Genomic DNA, 17,901 nt, shown 5'->3' with positions numbered 1-17,901 from the left:
TACTTTGAGTTGTGATCTAGCCTGAGACGTGTATACACTGGGTCGTGGATTGATTCAAGATAATATATATCGATTTACTTCTGTACATCTAACTGTGGACAAATAGTTGTAGGTTACTAACGAGGACAACTGACTTAATACACTCAAATCTTTAAAACATAATAAAAATGGTTGTAATTATATTTTGATCATACTTTGATATATATGTACATATTTGTATAGGTTCGTGAATCGATCCGTGGCCAAGTCTTATTTCCGAGGAAGAAAATATCTGTGAAAGTGAGTTATAGTCCCACTTTTAAAATCTAATATTTTTGGGATGAGAATACATGCAGGTTTTATAAATGATTTATAAAATAGACACAAGTACGTGAAACTACATTCTATGGTTGAATTATCGAAATTAAATAAGCCCCTTTTTATTAAGTCTGGTAATCTAAGAATTAGGGAACAGACACCCTAATTGACGCGAATCCTAAAGATAGATCTATTGGGCCTAACAAACCCCATCCAAAGTACCGTATGCTTTAGTACTTCGAAATTTATATCATATCCGAAGGGTGTCCGAGAATGATGGGGATATTCTTATATATGCATCTTGCTAATGTCGGTTACCAGGTGTTCACCATATGAATGATTTTTATCTCTATGTATGGGATGTGTATTGAAATATGAAATCTTGTGGTCTATTGTTATGATTTGATAATATATAGGTTAAACCTATAACTCACCAACATTTTTGTTGACGTTTTAAGAATGTTTATTCTCAGGTGATTATTAAGAGCTTCCGCTGTTGCATACTAAAATAAGGACAAGATTTGGAGTCCATGCTTGTATGATATTATGTAAAAACTGCATTCAAGAAACTTATTTTTGATGTAATATATTCTTATTGTAAACCATTATGTAATGGTCGTGTGTAAATGGTATATTTTAGATTATCATTATTTGATAATCTACGTAATGTTTTTAAAACCTTTATTAATAAAATAAAGATTATGGTTGTTTTAAAAATGAATGCAGTTTTTGAAAAACGTCTCATATAGAGGTCAAAACCTCGCGACGAAATCAATTAATATGGAACATTTATAATCAATATGAATGGGACATTTCACACGTAACCACTATGAACGTTTAGTTCATAGTGAACGAACAGATACGGAAAAAGTAAATAAAATGCAATAAATAAAAGTAAATGGGTAGAGTCATGTACCATTAAAAGGTAAATGATAAGAGAACTTTTATTAATAACTTGATAACTTGATTACAACTTGAAATTAATCTCTAATCTAAGCGTTTTCGTAATTTGGTGAAAACCCTAAGAGAAAAACAAAAAAGTACATATTAAAACTGATACAGAAAGCCTCTATTTATAGTTTGCAAAAACGGTGGCCAAGCCGGTGGCTTCAGTGGGAAGTCAGCGGCTTCACTTGGTCGATTACTCCTTTCACAAGTTTAATGTAGCCAACAAGTTCAATAACGCGTATCCGTCTTAGGCCAAGTACACAAAACTGATTTAAGTTGGCGACTTTAGTTGCAAAGCCGGCTGCTTCATTGATTCTGGCATTTTCTGCAGAGTTCTGGAACTTTCTGGAATTTTATCACCAAGCCGGCGGCTTCAGGATACCATGCCGGCGGCTTCATCTCAATTTTTGCAGTTTTTAACTGTTTTTGACCCTGTTTGATACATAACTTAAAAAAAACATTAAAAATACCCTTTTTCCCATTTTACCCATTTTAGTGTGTTTTAGTATTAAAATGACTTTAAATTGCTAAGATAACTCCTTAAAATGTTATCAAAATTCTGTATAATTTAAGAGTTATCAAATTCCCCACACTTAAGATGTTACTTTTCCTCAAGTAAACTTTTAAATCGTATTAATTTAAATGGGTATATAGAGCTGAAGTAAAATACAAAGTCGAAAAGATGTCTAATTATTTTGAAAGTTAGCTTTTATTCTTATAAGAACTAGTCTGAACCAGACCAAGGAGCACAAGTGGTCCTAATGTTCATTAATCCAAATTTATACAAGTTGGTCATCATTGAACTCATTTATTTTCTAACTAGAATTTTTATAAGTGTGTGCTTCTCATTTGAACTCTTTTTTCTCGCTTTCATCACTCTTATTGGCCTTTATTGGGCTCTTTTACTTTTTATTTCTTTTGCTTCATGCTTAGCATTAGCTTTACATATGGCAATTTTTCTAAGTTGGCCCTCATTAATACTCTTTTGCTACCTCAGTGATCCATGCTTATTATGCCATATGGTAGTGGCTATTGATATGACCGAAACAGACGGTTTTATATAAGCGGTGTCGTTAGGCCGCAAGGCGTCAAAATCAGCTATCGAGAGGTGGGGGCAATAGTTTTTAAATATATATTTTACGAGGCCTAAATCTTACTACTCCTTATTATGGTGAGTAAGGGAAGTATGACCTAGAATCGAATTTTTAAGATATCAATAGAATCGAACCTATAACTAAAGCTTAAGATAATTCTAAAGTGAAGGAGTAGTGGTTTGTTATCTAATTTTGGATTTTTCTAGTTTATAAGATAAAATAAAGTAAATGCGATAAAATTTGTAATTCAGATAAGGTTAAAGCAAGTGTATACTATCGTTTCATCAGTTACTTTGATGAGATTATGGAATGCTGGCTCATGAATAGGTAGTGACCTTGTATTCACTACACTGGTCCTAATGCCCCTGTCAAAAGACATGTCACTCGGTAATGCGTTAGGCTTGAAGATTCTGAATAGACAGCAACGTCCCTTACCCCCGACGCCCGTGCAGTCTGACTACAGGCATACACGTTCAGATGGCTCATCCAATTGAGCGACTCGGTTGGTTGACGTTTTAACATTCCACAAAGGTCTAAACTTTCTTAAGCATAATAGAATACAAGGTATGCCATATCTGAGAGACTTGATGTGTTTCAATGCTTTCGTTAATGATGGGGTTTAAAAAGATAGTTAGGCCCTTAAAAAGAGTTTAACCATAAAGAACACCATGGCCAAGTCGGTTTGACTTCCATGAACAGGTTCAGTTATCCTAACGTTCTAATCCTTTATGTGTTTAAACAAACAGTTCCATAATTAACTAAGAATCCCTCAAGCGGGGTTCAATGCTTGAGACCGGCGTTATGGTGAAGTGTACTAATTAGCACTGACTGGGTTCCATGGCCTTACTTAGCAGAGGTACATCTTACAACAACCGTTGTGCTTCAGCGTGCACGTACGAAGTTTATATGTTTGGTGGCTACACTAGCATGGTCTAGGACCGAGAATATACTATGGGCCTGGTTAGATGTTTCACTACGAAAGAATCCTCAGTCGGAATCCAAGGCTCGGTGGACTTACTACAACTAGTGTGTCTCAGTCAAACATACGTTGTAACCAATAAACTTATCTTACCAAGGGGTGACACAGATAGTGTACTCTGAATCGGGGTTCATAACTTTCCAATAACAGAGCTGATAACTACGTTCTAGTAGTTGGAAAAGCGATTGAGTTTAAAGCATAATCAAAAAGCATCTCAACAACATACACAAACCATAATATTATTTCGGCATTATAACTAACTACATCATAACATACACTAAAGATAACTACTCGCTAATCATGCTAACAATATCACAAATCATAATAATGAAAGACATTATATAAAGATAAAGGATAGAACTACCAGTAGATTAAACGAGTTCCGAATACAAAAGTGACAACTTCAACCTCCAGATGGGATCCTAATACCATCTTCGGTGGTCTTCTCCGGGTACTAGGTTTCCCGCACGGAGTCGAAGACCTTGAAAGTATGACTTGTATTGTAGAAAGAGATAGAGAAGTGAATTGAAGTGTGTGTAAAATTGGATGAAAATGGCCTTTAAATAGAAGTGGATTCTGCCTGCATACGGCTGGAAGTCCGTATGGCCTGCCCGTATGGCAGGGCAGCCCGTTTGTTGTGCCCAGATGCATGGCAGGCCATATGGCTTGCCCTGGTCTACTGTTTTGCTGGATCGTAAATTGATTTTCGGGGTCGTAATTTGTATTTCACCGTTTTCGCTCTAGAATCTTCGTTTTAGCTCCGATTCTCTTGATTCTTTTTTCACCGGCTTCGTAATTACTTGATCTTCAATTTCTTCTGACAAAGCGAGTATTTTGGCAATAAAGCTTGGAACTTTATTGTTTTTGGGCCTCAATACTAGGGTGAAAACGTGACTTTTTTGCCGATATCTAATATCCCACACTTAGACTTTGCTTGACCTCAAGAAAACTTCTCATTTTTACTTTAAGAAATCTTTTTGAAGTTTCTTTTCTATTAGCCTAAGCGGTTACTTTTTATTAAAAGAACGAAAAGGTAAGGTAGGTTATCTATGTTAGGGTAAATAAGCAGTTTAGCTGCACTAGTTATTTTAACAAAAGTTTGACACTTGTTATTGTAACAATACACCAATATCATATGTATGCAGCACTGTAACACTGTATTTTTACACTAGTTGTAATCAAGCAACACAGGCTTGAATCAACTAACTTATAACCCGATGAATTGGTTAAAAGGACCCTATTAAACCGTCCTATTTTCTGTGCACTTGGCTAAAAATGAAAACAATAATTTTTATGACTAAAATAAAGGGTCCTAATAATAAAATATATTAATGGTCATGATAACCTAATTATATCATTAAAAGAACCCATTATTAAACCATCCTATTTTTTGTACACTTGGCTAAAAATGAAAGCTATAAATTTTACGACTAAGGTAAAGGGTCTTATTAATAAAGTTAATTATTGTCCATGATAACCTAATTATTTCATTAAAAGGACCATTTATTAAACCATCCTATTTTTACGACTAAGGTAAAAGGACCCTTTATGACTAAGGTAAACTACTACTACTACTACTAAAAGCATGGCAACCCTAATTGTGATCAAATGTACAACATAATTACGAGACATGGCAACTAACAATAATATAAACATAGTAGCACAACTTGCTACTCTATACTACACCAGGAGATAATCCCACTCACCGATTACCAGCAATAGAAGGAACTCAGAATTCTAATCTTACTGAGCCTTCTCTTCGTCGTTATCACCTGAGAATAGATATAACACAGTCAGTAATCATGCCTTGATAGCAACTCAACAACAAGACAACAACACCAATACCAACACTTAATCACTTAACAACTGGTCTACCAACCGTACGAGTAACACCATCACACGCACGTTTCATAACACTCAACCGTGTGGTTGACAACTCACTCGTACATTTGGTCTATGACCAAACATTCTACTGTGACACACCTGATCCGTACGGTTCACCACACGAGTGACCAGTGACTCGTATGAGTCACGTGTCAACCGTACATATCATTACAATCAAAACATAAGTACCCATCACCACTCACTCGCACGGTTCACCACACGGTTGACTATCTCAACCGTACGAGTGAATGCTCGCTCGTGCGAGTGATGAAGAACAGTAGCAGAAACTATTTTGACGGGTTTCAACCCAACATGAACAACATCAAGCATCAATACATACTATAATTTAACACATACAATCATGTATTCACCATATGATAAGTCTACATCATAAATTCAATAAATAACGACACTCACATGTGAGTAAAACAAGGATTACACCCTAAAACCCATTTTTATGACAAAAATAAATTTGATCCAGCTTCTTAAAAGTTTACCATTGAAAAGTACTCTTCAATACAATTCCAACAAAATTTGATTCATCAAAAACGGAGTTACGGTTTGAAAGTTATGCCCTTTTCAATTTTACCAAAAGCTGACCAGTACTCAACCGCGTGGTTGAACCCTCAACCGTGTGGTTGAGCCCTCAAACGTGTGCTCAACCGCATGGTTGAGCTATCAAAATTGTGGGAGCTGTAGGACCTATCCAACTCGCTGTTTTCACGTTTTTTGACCCCAAATCATGATTTTTGTTCAATCTGATCATGAAACTTACTTACAAACATCATATAACAAGTATATAACATATATCTAACATCAATTAGTACTAACAAACACATTTCATGAAGATTCAAGCTCATATTCACACTTTTGATAAAGAACACAAAAACCCAAATTATACAAGATTCAAGCAATGATTTAAGCATGCTAACCTGGTTTGATGATCACAAAGATGATATGAATCAATCCTTAAAGCCGAACAATCCAAATTAAGACTTGAATCAATTAGGGTTTGTGAAGAGGATGAAGTTAGGTACGGGACTAGTTTTTAGGAGAGTTCTATAAATGAACTCATGAAGCAGATACATACACTTAAAAGGGTTTAAAACTCATACTCCACAACACACGTGTATTTATCAGTTATTGATATCTTTCGTACTTCGTTAGGCGACCCCAACCGAGTCCAAATTAAACAAATGAACCTATTCTGTAACCCTTGTCACAAACTGGTCTTAACCAAACAATCAGATAATCAAAATATACAACTATTAAAATTACTTTTAATAACACTTAAGGGCAAAATAGTCTATTTCAACTAGGCCCAAAACGCAGGTGTTACAAATCTACCCTCCTTAAAAGAGATTCTGTCCTCGGAGGGTTAACTATGGTCAACAAAACTCAAAATTGTTACTCAAACTGCCAAAACACACGGTCAACTTTATTGATTTTATCCCCGATACCGACATCATCCACCACAATTGCATAGGAAAACGAGATTCCTAAAGTCAATACACGTCCAATACAAAATAATTTATCACAATCTTTATCGATCAACGTCCGTTAATCCACTTAAGCCCATAGATTACAAGATCAAGTCAAATAATCAGAGTTAAATTCATGTTCCTACGCCATTCTGTATCATAAATTTCTCGATCTGTCATACAATTTAACTCTTTATACAGTCCACTTTTCACAATTATCTCAAGCTTAGGCAATTGAATTAGTCATCACGCTAAAATCTATACCTATGTCCACGAAATTGTCTCTTAAGTCAACAGAACTTCACAGATTATTCATCTCATCTCCAGTCACATAACAATCCAATATAGCACAGGCCACCTAATTTTCCTTCAGCTCCCCAGAAATTCCGTATGATTTATCACAATATACTTCTGTTGGCCAGACACAAGTATATTATCCTAAATCATACCTTCATTCTGAGTTGCTCGAAACGGAAAAATTCAACTTGTCTCATTCACTAACTTATGTCCAATCAATATCCTCAATAAGCATCGGTAATTAATTTAACTACTTTATAATTAATCAATTACACCATCTATCCAATCACAGTTATTTAAACATTATCCATCAAATATTCAAATATAGTCTATCAACATCACTATATATCCAACTAGCATAGGAAATATTTGGTCATTAAAGTCCACTAGACATATCACTCGTTCTCATGTCACTATCTAACAACTTTCTGTCGTCTAAAAATCCATTGCCTAAAGATACCCGCACATCTCTATCCAAGTCACGGTTTTCAATCCCAAAAAGTCAACCTAAGGGTCACCCTTACCCCACAAAGCATATAATGGTCGCGACCAAACATACAACACATAACCCAACAAAATAAATCTTACGCTACAATCAAAATCTACCAATCTACGCACACATATATATACACAATCATATATATATATATATATATATATATATATATATATATATATATATATACAACTAAATAGTACGAGGATTTTGAAACATACCTGTATTCACATCATATTCAACATCTGCATCTGCAACCATCTGATAAGTTCTTGCTGTTGTAGTAGGTGGATTCTTTCTTTTCTGCCCAACAGGAGAACTAGAAGATCCACCTACCGATCCCAACTGCGCTCCTGGCCCTGCCTCAGAACCTGATCCTCTTACATACGGACACTGAGCTGACCTATGCCCTACTTGATGACATCACCAACATACATCCTCTTGGAACGAACACATCCGAATCTCGTGCCCCACAATTCCACATCTTAAACATCTTTTGGTCGAATCTGAACAAGGACTACTATGAGATGATCTACAACTATAAGACCAAGAATTCTGACTTGATACTGACCCACTCTGTTATGACCCACTTTTCTGTTTCAACTTAACAGACTTCTTTGACCTAGAGTCCGAATGACTCATCACCTGATCTTGTTGTGGTACCACATAACCTACCATTATATTTCTTGCTGCTTTAACATCATCTTCTACTATCTTGGCCATAAAAAACACTTGCGATAGCGTTGTTGCCATCCTAACAATTGTTCTGTACTCTGGTAAATTATATTAACAAAATGTTAAATTTTGGACTATTCGTATGGAACCCACTGTTGCACGAACCTTGGTTTATCCATATACTGCTCAATCATCTCATCTATCGTCATCCGAGGTGTAATTTTCATTGCCAGAAATTCCGTCTTAATTCGATTGAGGTCATAAGACGAACAATACTGCTCACAAACTTTACTATAAAATTGATCCCAAGTAATCATGTTCACTTGCTCTTTCGGTATACTAGAAATAACTGTATCTCACCATACCATTGCCCTATTTTTCAACATACGACTAGCATAAATAACCTGTAATTCTGGTTCGCACTGACAGGCCTCAAAAATCTTTTCTATCTCTCATAACCAGTTAAGGGTTACGTTGGGTTAGAACTTCCTGAGTACTCTGGTGGATTACAATTCAGAAACTGTTTGAAGGTACATTTCTTCGGTTGTTGAAACATCGGCATCTGATACGGACCCCACATCTGATTTGGGAACTGTTGATTAAACTGAGGTGGCATCTGATACTGTTGAGGAAGCTGATACTGAGGTGGTAACCATTGATGTTGTTGGAAAGCACTTCCTGTTTGCTGATACATATTTGACTGCACCGGATACCCACTAAACATTTGATTCGGTACACTACCACTTGGATTCACTGTTACCTGACTTTGTTCTAATTCTCTTATTCGATCATTTGCTTCCTTTAACCGACTTTCCAAATCTAGAATTTGTTCTTGCGGATTTTCTTCTGACATATACTCGTCTTCATCTGGGGCTCTGAATGTTCCAGGGGCTGACGGACCAGTTGCGTTTCCTGTATTATCTGCCATATCTGCACTACCACAACATCTCACACAAACGCTTAGTGGAAAACAGGTTTGTACCTATTAACTAACGCATGTAATCCCGACATTCACTTAACCCGTCCCCTCAGATATGTTTGACACAACACAAGGTTTGAGAACATGACATTCAACACAATGTACATGCGGCTAAACCTATGCTCTGATACCAAGTTGTGACACCCTGTTTTTTTTTAAATTACAGCGGAAGACATAATTTACATAAATACCCTTAGTTAATTACTTCATTACAAACCACCGGTGATACATCAAATGACTAGTTACATATTTAAAAAAGTTAAGACATCAGAGTTCGTCTTGTCAAACATGTCTTCAACCGACTCCCGTCACTACCAGCACTAAGATTTAAAACCTGCAAGGGAGGAGGTGAGGGGTTAGTACGAGGCTAAGTGAATGGAACTATCACAGGGTCTAGCCTACAGTACCAACTTGTACTCCTACAGCAACAACATACAACAACAAGCAATGTACAACAACAAATGGCAACTATGCTCCAACTAAAGGATCGACGGCTTGTACGAGCACGCGACCACTAGCTGATCAGTTTAGCGTCTAATGATAGTCTTTACTACTGAATCTCCAGTATAATCATCCACAAGCAGGTGATGCGTCGTTCAACACTATACTCAACAAACAGTAGCCAACTAGACCCAACCACAACTAGGTTGACCTCTTTGAGCTGAACCTAACAGATCAAGGTTTCAACTACAACAACAACAACTACTTGTGCACATGCAACCAGTCTACTACTACTACTACTGCTGCTGCTGCTACTGCTGCTGCTGCTGCTGCTTCTGCTAATAAAAGCATGGTAACCCTAATTGTGATCAACTTATACAACATTACTACTAGACATGGCAACTAACAATAATATAAACATAGTAGCGCAACTTGCTACTCTATACTACACTAGGAGATAATCCCACTCCCTGATTACCAGCAACAAAAGGAACTCAGAATTCTAATCTTACTGAGCCTTCTCTTCGTCCTTATCACCTGAGAATAGACATAACACAGTCAGTAATCATATCTTGATAACAACTCAACAACAAGACAACAACACCAATACCAACACTTAATCACTTAACAACTGGTCTTCCAATCGTACGAGTAACACCATCACATGCACATTTTATAACACTCAACCGTGCGGTTGACAACTCAATCGTACATTTGGTCTATGACCAAACATTCTACTATGACACACCTGATCCGTACGGCTCACCACACGAGTGACCAGTGACTCGTACGAGTCACGTCTCAACCGTAAATATCATCACAATCAAAACATAAGTACCCATCACCACTCACTCACACGGTTCACCACACGATTGACTATCTCAACCGTACGAGTGAATGCTCGCTCGTGCAAGTGATGAAGAACAGTAGCAGCAACTATTTTGACGGGTTTCAACCCAACATGAACAACATCAAACATCAATACATACTATAATTTAACACATACAATCATGTATTCACTATATGATAAGTCTACATCATAAATTCAATCAATAACGACACTCACATGTGTGTAAAATAAGGCATACACCCTAAAACCCCTTTTTCTGACCAAAATAAAGTTTGATCCAGCTTCTTAAAAGCTTACCATTGAAAAGTACTCTTCAATACAATTCCAACAATATTTGATTCATCAAAAATGGAGTTACGGTTTGAAAGTTATGCCCTTTTCAATTTTACCAAAAGCTGAACAGTATTCAACCGCGTGGTTGAGCCCTCAACCGTACGGTTGAGCCCTCAACCGGTTGGTTGAGACCACTAACATGTGCTTAACCACGTGGTTGAGCTGTCAAAAGTGTGGGAGCTGTAGGACCTGTCCAGCTCGCTATTTTCGTGTATTTTGACCCCAAATCATGATTTTTGCTCAATCTGATCATGAAACTTACTTGCAAACATCATATAACAAGTATATAACATATATCTAACATCAATTAGTACTAAAAAACACATTTCATGAAGATTCAAGCTCATATTCACACTTTTGATAAAGAACACAAAAACCCAAATTATACAAGATTCAAGCAATGATTTAAGCATGCTAACCTGGTTTGATGATCACAAAGATGATATGAATCAATCCTTAAAGCCTCACAATCCAAATTAAGACTTGAATCAATTAGGGTTTGTGAAGAGGATGAAGTTAGGTACGGGAGTAGTTTTTAGGAGAGTTCTAGAAATGAACTCATGAAGCAGATACATACACTTAAAAGGGTTTAAAACCCATACTCCACAAACACAGGTATTTATCAGTTATTGATATCTTTCGTACTTGGTTAGGTGACCCTAACGGAGTCCAAATTAAACAAATGAACCTATTTTGTGACCCTTGTCACAAACTGGTCTTAACCAAACAATTAGATAATCAAAACATACAACTATTAAAATTACTTTTAATAACACTTATGAAATGTCCCGTTCTTATTGATTAAAAACGTTCCATATTAATTGATTTCGTTGCGAGGTTTTGACCTCTATATGAGACGTTTTTCAAAGACTGCATTCATTTTTAAAACAAACCATAACCTTTATTTCATAGATAAAGGTTTTAAAAAGCTTTACGTAGATTATCAAATAATGATAATCTAAAATATCCTGTTTACACACGACCATTACATAATGGTTTACAATACAAATATGTTACAACAAAATAAGTTTCTTGAATGCAGTTTTTACACAATATCATACAAGTATGGACTCCAAATCTCGTCCTTATTTAAGTATGTGACAGCGGAAGCTCTTAATAATCACCTGAGAATAAACATGCTTAAAACGTCAACAAAAATGTTGGTGAGTTATAGGTTTAACCTATATATATCAAATCATAATAATAGACCACAAGATTTCATATTTCAATACACATCCCATACATAGAGATAAAAATCATTCATATGGTGAACACCTGGTAACCGACATTAACAAGATGCATATATAAGAATATCCCCAGCATTCCGGGACACCCTTCGGATATGATATAAATTTCGAAGTACTAAAACATCTGGTACTTTGGATGGGGCTTGTTGGGCCCGATAGATCTATCTTTAGGATTCGCGTCAATTAGGGTGTCTGTTCCCTAATTCTTAGATTACCAGACTTAATAAAAAGGGGCATATTCGATTTCGATAATTCAACCATAGAATGTAGTTTCACGTACTTGTGTCTATTTTGTAAATCATTTATAAAACCTGCATGTATTCTCATCCCAAAAATATTAGATTTTAAAAGTGGGACTATAACTCACTTTCACAGATTTTTTTACTTCGTCGGGAAGTAATACTTGGCCACTGGTTGATTCACGAACCTATAACAATATATACATATATATCAAAGTATGTTCAAAATATATTTACAACACTTTTAATATATTTTGATGTTTTACGTTTATTAAGTCAGCTGTCCTCGTTAGTAACCTACAACTAGTTGTCCACAGTTAGATGTACAGAAATAAATCGATAAATATTATCTTGAATCAATCCACGACCCAGTGTATACGTATCTCAGTATTGATCACAACTCAAACTATATATATTTTGGAATCAACCTCAACCCTGTATAGCTAACTCCAACATTCACATATAGAGTGTCTATGGTTGTTCCGAAATATATATAGATGTGTCGACATGATAGGTCGAAACATTGTATACGTGTCTATGGTATCTCAAGATTACATAATATACAATACAAGTTGATTAAGTTATGGTTGGAATAGATTTGTTACCAATTTTCACGTAGCTAAAATGAGAAAAATTATCCAATCTTGTTTTACCCATAACTTCTTCATTTTAAATCCGTTTTGAGTGAATCAAATTGCTATGGTTTCATATTGAACTCTATTTTATGAATCTAAACAGAAAAAGTATAGGTTTATAGTCGGAAAAATAAGTTACACGTCGTTTTTGTAAAGGTAGTCATTTCAGTCGAAAGAACGACGTCTAGATGACCATTTTAGAAAACATACTTCCACTTTGAGTTTAACCATAATTTTTGGATATAGTTTCATGTTCATAATAAAAATCATTTTCTCAGAATAACAACTTTTAAATCAAAGTTTATCATAGTTTTTAATTAACTAACCCAAAACAGCCCGCGGTGTTACTACGGCGGCGTAAATCCGGTTTTACGGTGTTTTTCGTGTTTCCAGGTTTTAAATCATTAAGTTAGCATATCATATAGATATAGAATATGTGTTTAGTTGATTTTAAAAGTCAAGTTAGAAGGATTAACTTTTGTTTGCGAACAAGTTTAGAATTAACTAAACTATGTTCTAGTGATTACAAGTTTAAACCTTCGAATAAGATAGCTTTATATGTATGAATAGAATGATGTTATGAACATCATTACTACCTTAAGTTCCTTGGATAAACCTACTGGAAAAGAGAAAAATGGATCTAGCTTCAACGGATCCTTGGATAGCTCGAAGTTCTTGAAGCAGAATCATGACACGAAAACAAGTTCAAGTAAGATCATCACTTGAAATAAGATTGTTATAGTTATAGAAATTGAACCAAAGTTTGAATATGATTATTACCTTGTATTAGAATGATAACCTACTGTAAGAAACAAAGATTTCTTGAGGTTGGATGATCACCTTACAAGATTGGAAGTGAGCTAGCAAACTTGAAAGTATTCTTGATTTTATGTAACTAGAACTTGTAAAATATATGAAGAACACTTAGAACTTGAAGATAGAACTTGAGAGAGATCAATTAGATGAAGAAAATTGAAGAATGAAAGTGTTTGTAGGTGTTTTTGGTCGTTGGTGTATGGATTAGATATAAAGGATATGTAATTTTGTTTTCATGTAAATAAGTCATGAATGATTACTCATATTTTTGTAATTTTATGAGATATTTCATGCTAGTTGCCAAATGATGGTTCCCACATGTGTTAGGTGACTCACATGGGCTGCTAAGAGCTGATCATTGGAGTGTATATACCAATAGTACATACATCTAAAAGCTGTGTATTGTACGAGTACGAATACGGGTGCATACGAGTAGAATTGTTGATGAAACTGAACGAGGATGTAATTGTAAGCATTTTTGTTAAGTAGAAGTATTTTGATAAGTGTCTTGAAGTCTTTCAAAAGTGTATGAATACATATTAAAACACTACATGTATATACATTTTAACTGAGTCGTTAAGTCATCGTTAGTCGTTACATGTAAATGTTGTTTTGAAACCTTTAGGTTAATGATCTTGTTGAATGTTGTTAACCCATTGTTTATTATAACAAATGAGATGTTAAATTGTTATATTATCATGATATTATGATATATAATATATCTCAGTATGATGTATATACAGTTAAATGTCGTTACAACGATAATCGTTACATATATGTCTCGTTTCGAAATCATTAAGTTAGTAGTCTTATTTTTACATATGTATTTCATTGTTAATACACTTAATAATATATTTACTTATCATTTAACATAATTAACCAAGTGTATCAATATCTTAATATGATTCATATGTACCTAGTAAGACGTTGTTATAACGATAATCGTTATATATATCGTTTTCGAGTTTCTTAAATTAATAGTCTCATTTTTATGTATATAACTCATTGTTAAAATACCTAATGAGATACATACTTATAATAAAAACATGTTAACTATATATATAACCATATATATGTCATTGTATAGTTTTTACAAGTTTTAACGTTCGTGAATCACCGGTCAACTTGGGTGGTCAATTGTCTATATGAAACATATTTCAATTAATCAAGTCTTAACAAGTTTGATTGCTTAACATGTTGGAAACATTTAATCATGTAAATATCAATCTCAATTAATATATATAAACATGGAAAAGTTCGGGTCACTACAGTACCTACCCGTTAAATAAATTTCGTCCCGAAATTTTAAGCTGTTGAAGGTGTTGACGAATCTTCTGGAAATAGATGCGGGTATTTCTTCTTCATCTGATCTTCACGCTCCCAGGTGAACTCGGGTCCTCTACAAGCATTCCATCGAACCTTAACAATTGGTATCTTGTTTTGCTTAAGTCTTTTAACCTCACGATCCATTATTTCGACGGGTTCTTCGATGAATTGAAGTTTTTCGTTGATTTGGATTTCATCTAACGGAATAGTGAGATCTTCTTTAGCAAAACATTTCTTCAAATTCGAGACGTGGAAAGTGTTATGTACAGCCGCGAGTTGTTGAGGTAACTCAAGTCGGTAAGCTACTGGTCCGACACGATCAATAATCTTGAATGGTCCAATATACCTTGGATTTAATTTCCCTCATTTACCAAATCGAACAACGCCTTTCCAAGGTGCAACTTTAAGCATGACCATCTCTCCAATTTCAAATTCTATATCTTTTCTTTTAATGTCAGCGTAGCTCTTTTGTCGACTTTGTGCGGTTTTCAACCGTTGTTGAATTTGGATGATCTTCTCGGTAGTTTCTTGTATAATCTCCGGACCCGTAATCTATCTATCCCCCACTTCACTCCAACAAATCGGAGACCTGCACTTTCTACCATAAAGTGCTTCAAACGGCGCCATCTCAATGCTTGAATGGTAGCTGTTGTTGTAGGAAAATTCTGCTAACGGTAGATGTCGATCCCAACTGTTTCCGAAATCAATAACACATGCTCGTAGCATGTCTTCAAGCGTTTGTATCGTCCTTTCGCTCTGCCCATCAGTTTGTGGATGATAGGCAGTACTCATGTCTAGACGAGTTCCTAATGCTTGCTGTAATGTCTGCCAGAATCTTGAAATAAATCTGCCATCCCTATCAGAGATAATAGAGATTGGTATTCCATGTCTGGAGACGACTTCCTTCAAATACAGTCGTGCTAACTTCTCCATCTTGTCATCTTCTCTTATTGGCAGGAAGTGTGCTGATTTGGTGAGACGATCAACTATTACCCAAATAGTATCAAAACCACTTGTAGTCCTTGGCAATTTAGTGATGAAATCCATGGTAATGTTTTCCCATTTCCATTCTGGGATTTCGGGTTGTTGAAGTAGACCTGATGGTTTCTGATGCTCAGCTTTGACCTTAGAACACGTCAAACATTCTCCTATGTATTTAGCAACATCGGCTTTCATACCCGGCCACCAAAAATGTTTCTTGAGATCCTTGTACATCTTCCCCGTTCCAGGATGTATTGAGTATCTGGTTTTATGAGCTTCTCTAAGTACCATTTCTCATATCTCCAAATTTTGGTACCCAAATCCTTTCAGCCCTATACCGGGTTCCGTCTTCCCGAATATTAAGATGCTTCTCCGATCCCTTGGGTATTTCATCCTTTAAATTTCCCTCTTTTAAAACTCCTTGTTGCGCCTCCTTTATTTGAGTAGTAAGGTTATTATGAATCATTATATTCATAGATTTTACTCGAATGGGTTCTCTGTCCTTCCTACTCAAGGCATCGGCTACCACATTTGCCTTCCCCGAGTGGTAACGAATCTCAAAGTCGTAATCATTCAATAATTCAATCCACCTACGCTGCCTCATATTCAGTTGTTTCTGATTAAATATGTGTTGAAGACTTTTGTGGTCGGTATATATAATACTTTTGACCCCATATAAGTAGTGCCTCCAAGTCTTTAATGCAAAAACAACCGCGCCTAATTCCAAATCATGCGTCGTATAATTTTGTTCGTGAATCTTCAATTGTCTAGACGCATAAGCAATCACCTTCGTTCGTTGCATTAATACACAACCGAGACCTTGCTTTGATGCGTCACAATAAATCACAAAATCATCATTCCCTTCAGGCAATGACAATATAGGTGCCGTAGTTAGCTTTTTCTTCAATAACTGAAACGCTTTCTCTTGTTCATCATTCCATTCAAATTTCTTCCCTTTATGCGTTAATGCAGTCAAGGGTTTTGCTATTCTGGAAAAGTCTTGGATGAACCTTCTGTAGTAACCAGCTAGTCCTAAAAACTGGCGTATGTGTTTCGGAGTTTTCGGGGTTTCCCACTTTTCAACAGTTTCTATCTTTGCCGGATCCACCTTAATACCTTCTTTGTTCACTATGTGACCGAGGAATTGAACTTCTTCCAACCAAAATGCACACTTTGAAAACTTAGCGTACAATTCTTCCTTCCTTAATACTTCTAACACCTTTCTCAAATGTTCACCGTGTTCTTGGTCATTCTTTGAGTAAATAAGTATGTCATCAATGAAAACAATGACAAACTTGTCAAGGTATGGTCCACACACTCGGTTCATAAGGTCCATGAACACAGCTGGTGCATTAGTTAAACCAAACGGCATGACCATAAACTCGTAATGACCGTAACGTGTTCTGAAAGCAGTCTTTGGAATATCATCTTCTTTCACCCGCATTTGATGATACCCGGAACGTAAATCAATCTTTGAATAAACAGACGAGCCTTGTAGTTGATCAAATAAGTCGTCGATTCTCGGCAGTAGGTAGCGATTCTTGATGGTAAGTTTGTTCAACTCTCGGTAGTCGATACACAACCTGAATGTACCATCTTTCTTCTTGACAAACAAAACAGGAGCTCCCCACGGTGATGTGCTTGGTCGAATGAAACCACGCTCTAAAAGTTCTTGTAATTGGCTTTGCAGTTCTTTCATCTCGCTGGGTGCGAGTCTGTAAGGAGCACGAGCTATTGGTGCAGCTCCTGGTACAAGATCTATTTGAAATTCAACTGATCGATGTGGGGGTAATCCCGGTAATTCTTTCGGAAATACATCGGGAAATTCTTTTGCAATGGGAACATCATTGATGCTCTTTTCTTCAGTTTGTACTTTCTCGACGTGTGCTAGAACAGCATAGCA

Source organism: Rutidosis leptorrhynchoides, chromosome 11 (assembly GCF_046630445.1).
Source record: "Rutidosis leptorrhynchoides isolate AG116_Rl617_1_P2 chromosome 11, CSIRO_AGI_Rlap_v1, whole genome shotgun sequence".
In the NCBI taxonomy this organism is placed as follows: Eukaryota; Viridiplantae; Streptophyta; class Magnoliopsida; order Asterales; family Asteraceae; genus Rutidosis; species Rutidosis leptorrhynchoides.
This window is presented reverse-complemented; position numbering follows the sequence as displayed.